Source organism: Excalfactoria chinensis, chromosome 9 (assembly GCF_039878825.1).
Source record: "Excalfactoria chinensis isolate bCotChi1 chromosome 9, bCotChi1.hap2, whole genome shotgun sequence".
In the NCBI taxonomy this organism is placed as follows: domain Eukaryota; kingdom Metazoa; phylum Chordata; class Aves; order Galliformes; family Phasianidae; genus Excalfactoria; species Excalfactoria chinensis.
This window is the reverse complement of record NC_092833.1, coordinates 304,338-316,387: the sequence shown is the minus strand read 5'-3', so window position 1 is coordinate 316,387 and position 12,050 is coordinate 304,338. Positions and strand designations below refer to the sequence as shown.

Sequence of the window (12,050 nt, the reverse complement as noted above, 5' to 3'; positions counted from 1 at the left end):
CCTGACTTTTTCCACTTTGTGTTTTAACAGCCCCGAGGGATTGGGCACAATTGCGGTGACACAGTTTGGCATTAACTCGCTGCTGCTCACCCTGTAATCATGAAACCGAGTCGACATTCCTGCTCCCCTGAAGTAGCAAATATTACACAGCGGCCTCTCTTTGGTTACTAAGAAAACAAGAGTGTTCTCTAACGGCTCCACAATGTCACAGCGTTGTGTCACTGTGTGCTGTGGGGCTCTTGCCCAAGCTCATCTGAAGTGAAAAGCTCTCCTGGCTTCCAATGCCCGGATTCCTCAGAGAAACAGCAAATTGTCCATAGCCACACTCGGCTCTTCTGGTGGCTGCTGGGACTCTCAGCTCCCCCGGGGACAGCAGCCCCTCACATTGCCACCCCACAGACATGCTGGGAGGCTGCAGGTAGTGGGCAGCAAGGCCCTGAGCCTCAGAAGGTGCCACCTCCCCTGGGCTGTGCCACCTCTGTATCCTCCTGAGGCTTCTAGGAGATGCCTCCTCACTCTGCTTCCCTGGCCAGCCAGGTCCTCTCCTTTCCTTCCCTGAGTCAGACTCGCCTTTTCCTGCCTTTCCCCACCCAGCTCAGTCCGCTGCCAGGCAAGGCAAGCTGATGCTGTCTTCCATTTGTCTTTGGGTTTGTTGTCTCTGGCTCATTTCTCATCCCCATGTGCCACTTATCGCCAGTAAATTGGTGTTGAGCTGAGTCCGTACGTTTTTGTTCTGCAGCGTTTTTGTCTTTATACACCATTCATCATGCAGCTTAACTTGCCAAACTCAACCGTGGATGTTGAGTACAACTGATCTGAAGTTTCCACAGCAGCAGGACCACAAAGGGAAGCAGCCACATTACTGCACACAGGGTGAGCAGCGGTGAGTTAACCCAGCCCTCCCCACCGTGCCCACTGCCCACGTCCCTCAGCGCCACATCTCCACAGCTCTGAACGCCTCCGGGGATGGTGATCCCCACCTCCCTGTGCAGCTGTGCAGCTCCTCGCTGCTCTGTCTGAGATGAAATTCTTCCTAATATCCAACATGATGTGCCCTTTCGTCTGTTTCCTGCCTGCACCGATAGCGGAGTGTTTGGTTCTCTTCTTCCTGATCAGGCAGCAGCAATGTAGAGCCACAGATGTACTGCTGTTCTCTGCTGAGAGATGAGGATGAGGGCTGAGGGGACACAGGGCTGCACCCCTCACATCTGAGAATGCTGAGAACTCCCGGAGAACTCCCTGTCAAGACCTCGGTAGCACTTCTGAAGATATAAAATCACATTTAGAAAGCAATGAAGAGAGCAGCAAAGTGAGCATCTGCCACTGACTTCTGGGGAGGGATGGTGTGACTGGAAGAGGTACGGGGAGAAGCGGTGGGAAGGTGACAGTGTGTGAAGCAGCCGGAGGTGTTCCACTGAGCAGCACGGTGCGTACGTGTGTGGGACAGCAGGGTGGGACTGCTGCAACACAGCGACAGCTCAGAGCCCATCCGAGGAAACAAAAAGAAGCAATGAGATCGGCCTAAGCGCCTCCAGGCTCCTCTGCAGGGCTGTCGTGGTGCCTTCGGTCACCTCCCGCCCGCACAGAGCCGTGTCTGGTACGGTACGGCCGCGCTTTTGCTCTCCTCCCTCTTCGCTTGCTCCGTTCTGTGCGAGGACGCCGACGGCCCCGAGCCGCAGCGGGCTGAAACCGACAGCCGGAGCAACCAGCCGGAGCAGCCGAGGGCACGACAGCCGAGGGAACGACAGCCGACGGCGGGGGACCGGCGCGGGTGAGGGGCGCGGGGCTGAGCGCTGAGGCACGGCTGAGGAGGGGCGAAGGGCGGGAAGCGAGGGGGCGGCGCGTGCACGAGCGGGGGGTGTGGTGGGGGGCCGTTCTCCTCTCCCCTCAGCGCGGGCAGCGCCATTCCGCCGCCGCCGCCTCCCACTCCTCACCGCCCGGCCTCGACCTGCGGGGCCGCCCGCTCGCCGCGCCTCCGGGGCGGGGCCCCCCCGCTGCGCGGAAGGGGCCGGCCGGGCCGGGCAGCAGAGCGCGCCCGGCGGCGGGAGCGGTGGTGCCGGCATGGGACGGGGCGCTGCCCTGGCGGGTAGGTGCGGGGCGTGCGGAGCGGGGCCGGGCCGGGCCGGGCCTCCCGCCCTCAGCCGGGGCGGCGGTCGCTCCTCTCGGGGCCCGGCAGCGGGGGCAGGTGCCGGGCGGGCCGTGGGGCGCGATGTCTGCGGCGAAGCGATCCGCTGCCGGGCGGGGTGTCCCGGAGCTGACGGGGCCGTGCGGGGGCGGCCGGGCCGGGAGGAGCGGAGCTCGGCGGAGTTGGCAGGTAGCGCGTCCTGAGCCGGGTGGGGAGGAAACGCTTCTCACCTCGCGCGGCTGTGAGCTGTGAAAACCATTGCACGTCGGCTCGGGGGAGTTGGGGCGAAGCGCTGCCAAGCAGAGCCCCGCTGAGCCCCGCTGAGCCCCGCTGAGCTCCGCGCTCCGGCGGTTACGAAAAGAAGGCTTTCCCTATTTTATTATTAGTATTTTTTCTGGAGTGTTTTCTATGAAGCCAGAGAAAGTAATTTCTGAGCAAGAAAGGGAGCGGCTTTGGCTGCAGGATTCGCTGGTTCCCTGGCAGACAAACCCGAGATTAAGCTGGGCATAAACTTGTAAAGTTGTGATTGAATAATGGAATAATTTACTGAAGGACGTGTTCTTACCGGAGCAAGTCTCTGAAGGTCATCACACACTGTGCTGGTCCCACGTTATGTAAATATTGTGAAGTCCAGGGCTGGTTTTATTACCTCTGTTCTTCACACTAAAGAAGGAAGCACGGGGAGATGTGCTGTCTGCGCCCGCTCTCCCTGTAAAGGCAGCTGGTGTGGAGAGGAGGTAATGACAGAGCAGCCGGGGGTCCCCACGCCGTTTGCTGTGAGTGCTGCTTGCAAGCCCAGGGGTTTTATTGGTGAGTGTATAAGCAAACTGATGTCTGCTTCAAGAAATAAACTTTACAGGCATCTACTTAAAATAGCCTTCTGCTCGTGATTAGCTTTTGTGAATCTTTTGACGCTGCTAGGTCTGCCCCCACCAGTTATGGTAGAGGGAGGTTATTCTCATGAAAACTGGGAGGAGATTGACAGTACTGTTGGGCTACTCTCGGTTTTGTAAAGTAACTTATATAATGCCTGTTGGATTCTGAGAAGTTGAAGCAACAATTGCCTGTGTACAAAATAACAGAGAAGAGTTGAAGTTCCCTGATGGCACGTGGCCAGTTTCCATTACCTAGACTTTTACAATTGCTGTCATGTGTTATCTTGCTCTCATACTTTGCACAGAGGTACAGCGTTAAAGGTAGCTGTGGTCGGAGTGCCTCAAGTTAAAGTCAACAGATACGTGAGTACTGAGAGCTGCCCTGGCAACGCGTGTTCCATTCTTTGTCTGCAGCCTGCAGTACAGGTGGTGAACATGGTGATGTGGGCGATGCAGATTGCTGTAGCAGGGCCCAGTGGTCTTTAAAGTTCGCTATCAGTAGCCACAGAGGTGTAGATATGGTGCTGCACGGTGCAAGTTGTTTTTTCCATGTTTTTTCTTGAAGGACCTTTTTCTATCCTTCCTGCAAACCTCCGCTCCCTTGAATTACACAGATGTGACTTCAGTCACTCTGAACTTGGAATATCTTGGTAAAGTTACAGAGATTCCCTACAGCTGTAATTCACTGCCTTTTGTAAGCGCTTCCCAATCCCATCCTAAATGACCGCATGCTATTTTCTCCCTATATAACTAGGTTTTCAGTTGTTACACAGAACTGCACCTTTTTGAAGACTAAATTAGAGGTTGGAACTTGCTTTCCAATTCTGGACAAAACTGGACAGTGAATTAAAACTGTGGTATGAAGGAGACTTTTTTTATTCATAATTAAGGCACTTAAGAGCTGTCTCACAGAGCTGGGTTCATATATGTTACAGGATGAGCTTCTTCTACCAAGTCCACTATTATATTCTTCCTTGCGCTTAGGTCTCTGGATCTGATTTGTAGCTACAACAGTGTGGGCAGGTGCAATGGAGCAGTTTGTTGTGTTTTGGTGGATGAAATGTTCTGTAGCATCCCATGCCTTGAAAAATCAACCCTTCAGCTTTTCTAGGTAGGCACTACAGACTGGTGCACTCTTCTTTGCCATGATTCTTGCCGGGTAAAATGGAGATGAATTCATGACTTTTATGAGAAGTTGGGGAAATAAGTTAAAGAAATGTATGAATACTGTGTTGATAGAGAAATTAATCATCCTGATTGTAGAATGCTGTATGAATAGCAGATACTAAGCAATAGATGAGGTCATAGACGTAAGAAAGCTTATTAAAATGATTATTCGTTTTAATAGATATTCATATTCATGAATGTGAACACTGATTGCTATTCATTGAAGTTAGAATGAGGCTCTTTGCACTTAGTATTCATCTCTCTTCTGTGTATCATTTTAATCTGCTTCTTTTTAAATACACAGAGATAAATGGGTAGAACTTGTATCTTTACTAACCCAGGGCACTTTATAAAAGAAACAAGGGAAATGACTGCCTCTGTCCTGCAGGGATGTCAGGTTACAACACTCCTTGTTTTCCTCGGTGGAGGGAAAGGGATAGAAAAGTTAAGCTTCCTTCATTTTCTTCTTGCTTTGATCAGGCTGATCTGTGCCTCTGGTGAGGCTTATCCGAGTCAGAAGCAGTAAAAGCTGTAGCAGTGCCAGACTTTTTGAATGCTGGGACAGGCTGTACCTTTTGGCCTAATTTGTTACATTTCAACAGCTGCTGTCTTGGGAGCATGAGTGGAGGCTGGCAGGAATGGGCTTGTGGAAGGTATGACTGGTGGAAATGGCTGCTTACTCTTTGCTCCTGTGATTATGCCTCAGAGGAGAGGATGGGCACAGCACAAACGGGAGTGTTGTTCCCAGCTTGACGTTTTCTCTCTTTTCATTGCTGACCTGTTGAAGGTGTGCAGTGCTGGGTCGGGAGCTGGGATTACCTTGGAGAAATGGATTCTCATCACAGGCAAAGAGCTGTACCGAATCTATTTGAACCCCTGGGGAAATGAGCAGTGTGGTGGTGGTACAGATGAGATGTGAAGTCAGGGAAGGCAGCAGTGAGATGTGTGTAAGCTCAGAATACATGGGTAAGGAAGGAAAATATTGTTAATTTATTGAATTAAAAAATCAGTTTTGGCTGGCAGGTAATAACTGGCAGGTGGATGGGCTGCTGTGCGAGAAACTTGTCAGTTTCCAGGATGGTTTTGTGAGACCTGTAAATGCTGACCTCATTAGCAGGGACTGAGGGAACGCCATCTTGGACACTTGGACACTCTTCCTTTTTTTCTTGTTGTTTTCTTAACACTTCAATAAAATCACTTTAATTTGTGAAAATTCATTGGATATTGTTGATACTAAATTAACTGTTTCCAGGGAAATTAAATACATCTTGCTAATATGAAGTTATTTTTTCCTTATAAGGATGTAAACAGCCACAGACACATTACTTAATCAAGCTGGCTTTCTGACCTCTGCCCCGAGCCTTGCTAATTATGTGCTTTTGAAACTTTTCCACTTCCAGTGTCTTCTGGTTGGTCACCTTATTTTCTGTCAGCATAACAAAGCTAAGTGGGGCTCATTTGTCCTACAGGATATCTTTACCTGTGTCTTGCTAAGTTTTGTCATGTCTGTTAATACATTGGGGCATACTAAATAACCTAAGATTAACTGATAGTTCTAAGCAGACAGAGGAACGAGAATTAGTTGGCAAATTATTTGAACTTATTGGGTTGTTATGCAAAAAAAATTGCCTGAGCTTTTAGCCTCCTACTGTCTCATCTGTATAACTGGAAACCAGTCTCGTGGGACGCATTCCTGCCTGGTCAGTTTGGGTTCCAAATCCCTGCAGAAGGAAAGCTGTAGGAAGGTATTTCTGAAAAACTGAGAAGGGTGAAACTTTCCTTGGTAATTGTAGCTGTCCCACTCATCCAGTAACAAAAAGCTCATCAAGGCTCCTACGTATGTTCTTAGCAATCATTTTGGTATAGCTGCCTTCAGAGACCCTGCGTGCTGATGTTTGTGAAGAGTATAGCAGCTCTAGAGCCTTAGATAACACTGTGACTTAACCTGAGGGGATCGCTCTGAGTAACGCTGTGCTCACTGACTGCAAATCAGTATCTCAGAACAATAGTTTAGGGGGCAGTGCCAAGTTTGTTTTAAAAGAGCAGTGTAGGCTGTTGTTACTGATGCCAGCCCTAATCTTTTTGAGCGTTGGGTTTGTTTTATGCTGCAGTAAACAGGGGCATGCTGTATTTCAGTAAGCATTTGGTGTTTTTTAAGCATAAAGCTATTGAAATAGATTTCCAGGTGTGAAAACTGACGTCTCTGGATTCTATTGACTGTAAAGCAATATTTATCATCCTGTCACAGATGGTGATTCTCAAGGTCACGTCTGCTTGGAGGTATGCCTCGGTTAGTTCTTCCATTGCTATGACCTTTGTGGTTCACGGCAAGAATGCAGAAGTCTCACTTCAGGTGGAGAAATTAAGGGTTGGAAGCAATTCAGCAAAAAAGTGTGAAAGACAAGCAAGTATTCTGCTGTTTCTGGGTTATTGGAGAGTCTCACAAAGTTTTTATTAACTCTTCTTAAAGGAAAAACGCTGCCATGCGGTAGGAGGGTAAGTTAATTAATTAACCAATACCTGGTTAAAGTGTAGGAAGAAATGTCAGATTTTCTAGTGAAGAGTAATCGCAGGCACAACCCCGTTGAGATCTGTTCTCAGGCTTGTGTTGCTCAACAGTTGCAAATGATCTGGAACTGAATAATGAAGTGGCAATATATGCTAAGAATTGCAAAATGAGAGTAGTAGAATCAAAATATGATTGAGTTGCATCAGGTTCCTGTGCTATTTGGTGGTATTAAAGGGAATATTAAAACAGAACCCCTGGATTGCCCAGAACCTTTCTGTGTCTGTGATGTACTTTGATGGGAGCTGTGCAGGTTTGCTGTGCACATGTGCTTGTTTGTAGCCTGGTTCCTGGAGCACTGCTCAGTCACATCTAGCTCTTGTACTGGAAGAGATGAGCAGTCAGACCCTATTCATCCTTTCTGTGCCATTCATGATTTTTTGGACTATTTTATTCTTCCCAAGTCTTCTCATTGATCCTGAAATGCTTTATCGTGCCTGGTCTCATCACTTAAAAGCTTTTCAAACCCTCTGGATTACTCTTGTTGCCCGTTTCTTTCTCCTGAGGCTGTGTGAGCATCTCCAACTTGTTTAGAACTTTCCATCGTAGGTCCTGACAAAGGACAAATAGTGTCATTTCCTTTTGAAAGAGGAAGGAGGAGAGAAGATATGAATTAACTCATGAGCTTGAGAGAGCTGCAGTTTGAGAATGTCTGAGCTGAAAAATACTCTGAGATTTCTGGAAGGTGAAAGCACTGTGTCATCATGGTGTTTCTGAAAGGCACTTTAGAAATTCACTTCTGAATTTGTCCATTCTGGATCTTGTGTGCAGTTTGGCTTCCTGCATCATAAAAATACACTCTACTTTGAGATAGCTGACTTGAGATGAATCCCTCGTCATCTTTGTTTTCTTTGCAAGAATGCTGACCAAGTTCAGGAAAGGGCTGCAGTATTGGCTTGGAAGACAACTGTGTTCCAGACCATCTGTAAATCCTGGTGAAAGCTAAGAGGTGGTTTGATCATAACGTGCCTGTATTTGCAGGTGAGAAAATACCTCTTCCTGAAAGATATTTCTAGGTTATCTTAAGAAAATCTGGTGCCTGTTTGCTGGTGTTAAATGTACTCAAATCGGAAATGACGACCTCTTCTCTGTAGCGAATGTAATTCAGTATTGAAGAACTCAAAATAAATGCAATAAGGAATATGCTGTTGTTCAAAGAGGTTTGTCTGGCTACAGCAGATCCCCTGACAGGGGTTAGGAGTAAAGGCAGGTCTTGTAGCCCTTGCAGTCTGTTGCGGTTTCTCAAACCTTGCTAGTTTAAGTGATGTCTGCGCCTCTGATCCTGTAATTTCACAGGTAAATTTTTTACTGTAGTTGGAATGTTTGCACGTGTGTCAAATTCCTGTGGGTGATGAGAACTGCAGAGTTAGCACGGTCTGGGGCAGTCTAAGCCCTATGAACAACAACAAAAAGTCCTCTTGGATTAATTAGATGTGCTGCCTTTAAGGACATAGCAATATTATAAGCTGTAAAAAATAGGAAATAAAGAACAAAGGAGCCAACAAGTTTATTTTTTTCCCTTTCTCGCCCCAGGCTTTTTCAGTATGAGAAGAAAAGGTAAATTTTTAGTTTTATGTGTAGCCTGCTTTGGATGGTAAATTGTGATAGCCATTTGTAGATTGGATCCTTTGTGGTGGGGATCAACATAACATGTAAATGGTTCATTGTAACATTTCTGCTCAGTTCAGCAGATGAGCAGTTCCATCAAAAGTGGAACATCCAAGGATTTTAATACCAGATTTTCTATGACTCTTCCACTGACTGCAGAGTGCTTTATAAAATCACCAGTCACCACCCGAGCTGTGCTGACTGGCAGTGCTTTGAGGCCATGGGATCTGAGGTTCTTTGGCTTTTGTGGAGCGTGGCTCTGTGTCAGTTCCTTCTGATGCTGCACAACAACTCTCAAACAACTGAGTCACCTCTTCTATTCTGATCTCCATCCTCCTAGTCTGCATTTACATGTGTGTTTTGTAATCTCAGTTGATAATATTACGACTTGAGCCAGATAGAAAGAAGCACAGTGATAAATCCCAAGGTCCAGTGCCATTTTGTAATGGCTTGTAGAACTGCAGAACTTATATAAGTGGATACTTTTTCCTGTTTACCAAAGTACCAAAGGCTGCCTGAAATTTGTGCTTTGCGAGAAAGCATCTCTTTATTTGCCAGCTTTTGTTTTCTATAATCAATATAATTTGCTGCCAGATCTGTTCTGTTCAGTAAAATCTGAACAAAATTCAAGCATTTCTAAATGAGAGGATGCAGTTAAGCTGCTTTTCAGCACACCCAGCTCCTCTAAGAGGTAGGACCTGGAGCCTGATCATGTAGCTGGGATGAAGCTTCTGAAACCACATTGATGACTTGTCAAAAGGCAAAGCTATTGATTTTTCTTCTTCCTTTTTCTTTTCCTCTGTTATTTTTATAGAAGTAGCCAAGCTGGAGAACTTACCCTACCATCTCTTCTGCTTGAAGTGAGCATGCTGACCTAGTGACACCTCTGCTGTGTATGGATGCAGAGAGGGCTGATTTCCTGTTAGGGTTACAGCTAATGCGCTGCTAGTCCTGAAATGAAGGAAAAGCTTTGCTTGCTGTGAAGCTTTCAGAGGCAGCAGAGGCCTGTTCCTAGCTTGTAGACACTGTTGCACATAAGCCAAGTTGCTGGCTGACGGACCCCTGGTTTACAGATTGTCATTGTTCAGTTACTTAACTTGAGCATAATCTCTACATGAATAGAATTTCTTCTGTGTTGTAGAGTAACCTTTTATATTATTAGTATCTGCAATAATTTTTTCCTTTGGAAAGTGATTCATTTCTTCTTGCAGATAGGAAAGACATAAAGCATTATTCTGCAGTCACACAAGAAGCCCTATTCATTCATAGTTTATATTGTGAAACCAACCCTGTATCCTTAGGGCTGGAGTTGGTTTCATGGCAGCGGTCCTAATTACTGAATCTATCTCCAGCATATCTGAACTGGGGGCTGTTTAGAGGCACAACTGGAATTAAATGGGAGGCCGAAAAGATGAAAATATGAATGTTCCTTAATGCACTCAGTCTTTCCATTGTTGCTGTTCATAAATAGTAGATTTGAGTCACCAGTCAAAAGTCTCAACAAAAGCCCGTTCAGGCTCAGTTTGAGACTAGATTCCCAGATCTGGTGACAGGAAAACACTTTCTTAGATTTTGTCTTAACTGGGCTTGCATGCTGGAGCATGTTTGGTGGTTGATTGTAAAATAAAGCTGTGAGCTGAGCGCACGCTAATCCTGGTCAAGTAAAGCCGGTGAAGGAGTGAGAAATGCAGCTTGTGCCCAGCGTGTGTGTGTTTGTGCTGCCTAGGCAGTTACTGGTCTTGGCTGTGTGTAGCTGGAGGCAAATGCTCCAGTGCCTTGAGATACCTCAGTGTGTTTCTGCAGACAGTGAAAATAAGGCAAGTGATAATCACCGAGGAGACATTAAACTGGTTGGAAAGAGGCTGTTAGGTTTTCAGTATTCATTCTTTGTTTACTTCTTTTTCTGACACAACAGTAAAAGGGCTGAAGACATCTGAGCACGAAGGAGGAGAGCATCCTGTGACAGCCATGACATGTCTGTGTCTTGTTCACTAGAAAAGTAGTAGGGAAGAGAGGACTGGAAGAGCAGTCTCCTTGCTGTGCCTCACGGAGGAGGGAGGAAGGAGCTCTGAGCAAGTCTCAAGCTTTTTTGGAAACAATATTAACTTTTCCAGTCTCCTCTTCTGATGGCCTCTATTTTCTGTAAACATCATGTAACTTTCAGGAGATGCTGAGAAGTTTGTTGATGGAGGTTCAGAAAAGAGCAAGCAGCAAACAGACTTTCTACCTCTGAGAGTGTTTGAAGGCTCTAGGAGTCTAGAGATCATTAGTCTTCTTGGAGTCATGGAAGCATGGGTTTTCCTGTCTGAACAAAGCCCGCTAAGTCTTCTAAGATGAGCGCATTGGTGAGCCAGTAGTACTTTTTTAAACTGTGGCTCTGATTCAGCGAAGCATTAGGCACACCTGATTGTGGAGCCTGGGTGTCAGTGACTGGAGGGTGTGGAGTCTTATTACCTAGGCTTCTGCTTGATGGTATAAGGACCCCAGGGTTTAAAAACGGTTCTGTTTACGCCCTTTATCCCCTGACTCACTGCTGTGGCTGGGGCACACCCCATACCTCTGATCATCCCTTTGGAAGGTTCTCCTGTGCCTGTGGGGCTTTGGGGCAATGCCAGTGGGTGTAGAGAGGAGCAGTACAGGGCAGGCACAGAAGCGTGCTGTGAAGCTGGCCCTGGTACAACAGGCAGATTGGCCTGTGGTGCTTGATAGGCAGGTGGCAGCCTGTTACAGACACCAGCGTGGTAGTTGCAGCAGTTGCTATTTCATCTTGCATGCAATCATTGCAATGTTTTATATAATCCACAGAACAAATCAGAAAGGTTTCTGTGAGCAGTTCTACTTAATTGTAATGAGCAGACTTGATGTGTTTACGAATCCCATCAAACTTCAGATGAAGGATTTACAATATATGTAGAATGTCAATGTTCAGCAGGTGTTGGGTTGTTTTTTTTTGTATAATCTTAACCACTATGATAGGAAATGCAACCAGAAATGCTTACTCTGTGTGTAAAATTCTCAATTCTGGTTTTCACAGACTTCTTTAAAAATCTTGGTGTCTACAACAACAGACTTATTAATAAGTATGTTATGCTATTTATGGCTTATAGGGGAATTAAAAAACAAACAAACAAACAAACAAAACCAGTTCTTTTGCCTTAAAATATTTGCCATAGTGCCAGAGACCTTGGTGAAAGGCTAATGGAAGCAGCCTTTATGAAAGGCCACACATTTTTAGAGGCATTCATCTGCTTTGCTTCAGGCTGTTTGCAGTTCTTTATAATCCAGAGAGTTCGGAAATCCTGAAAGTGTTTTTCTCAACTGCTCTTTTCCTTGTGTTAGAAGGTCTTGGAAAATGAAAGCCAGAGATTTGTAACATGATCAAAATGTTGTGTGCCATTAGAATTAAAGGTGATGTTTTGCTCAGAATAGGAAGGGGGGGAAGGGGGGGGAAAGCAGGTCTGGAAAAAAGAAATCAATGAGTGGTTAAAATAGAGCTGTTAAAATGGCAACACACGGACAGGCCGTGTATAAATATAGGCTGGCTCCTTAGCAGTGTTCTTATATGGTAGATCTGAGTGAAGGAAAAATATCAGCCTGCTCTCACTCTGTACGAGCCTGAGTGCTGGTTGGTGAGGTCTGATGCCATTTGTTTGATGTCAGACAAGGCTGTTTGTTACATGTCAGTTGTAATGACTCCTGTTTCTCTTTC

General features: G+C 46.4%; 1 protein-coding gene across 5 annotated transcripts in view; it reads left to right on the top strand.

The window, feature by feature from the left end:
• Positions 1-1,735: 1,735 nt before the first annotated feature.
• Positions 1,736-12,050, top strand: part of PPP2R3A (protein phosphatase 2 regulatory subunit B''alpha) — a 51,386-nt gene continuing 41,071 nt past the window's right edge. For 3 of the 5 annotated variants that reach the window (XR_011904632.1, XM_072344221.1, XM_072344217.1), the window contains exon 1: positions 1,907-2,086. The gene's annotated coding sequence lies outside the window, so the exon portion shown is untranslated. Of the gene's footprint in view, positions 1,772-1,906; positions 2,087-2,193; positions 2,315-12,050 lie in introns of those variants that run through there. The other 2 variants (XM_072344218.1, XM_072344219.1) reach the window with 2 other exon arrangements.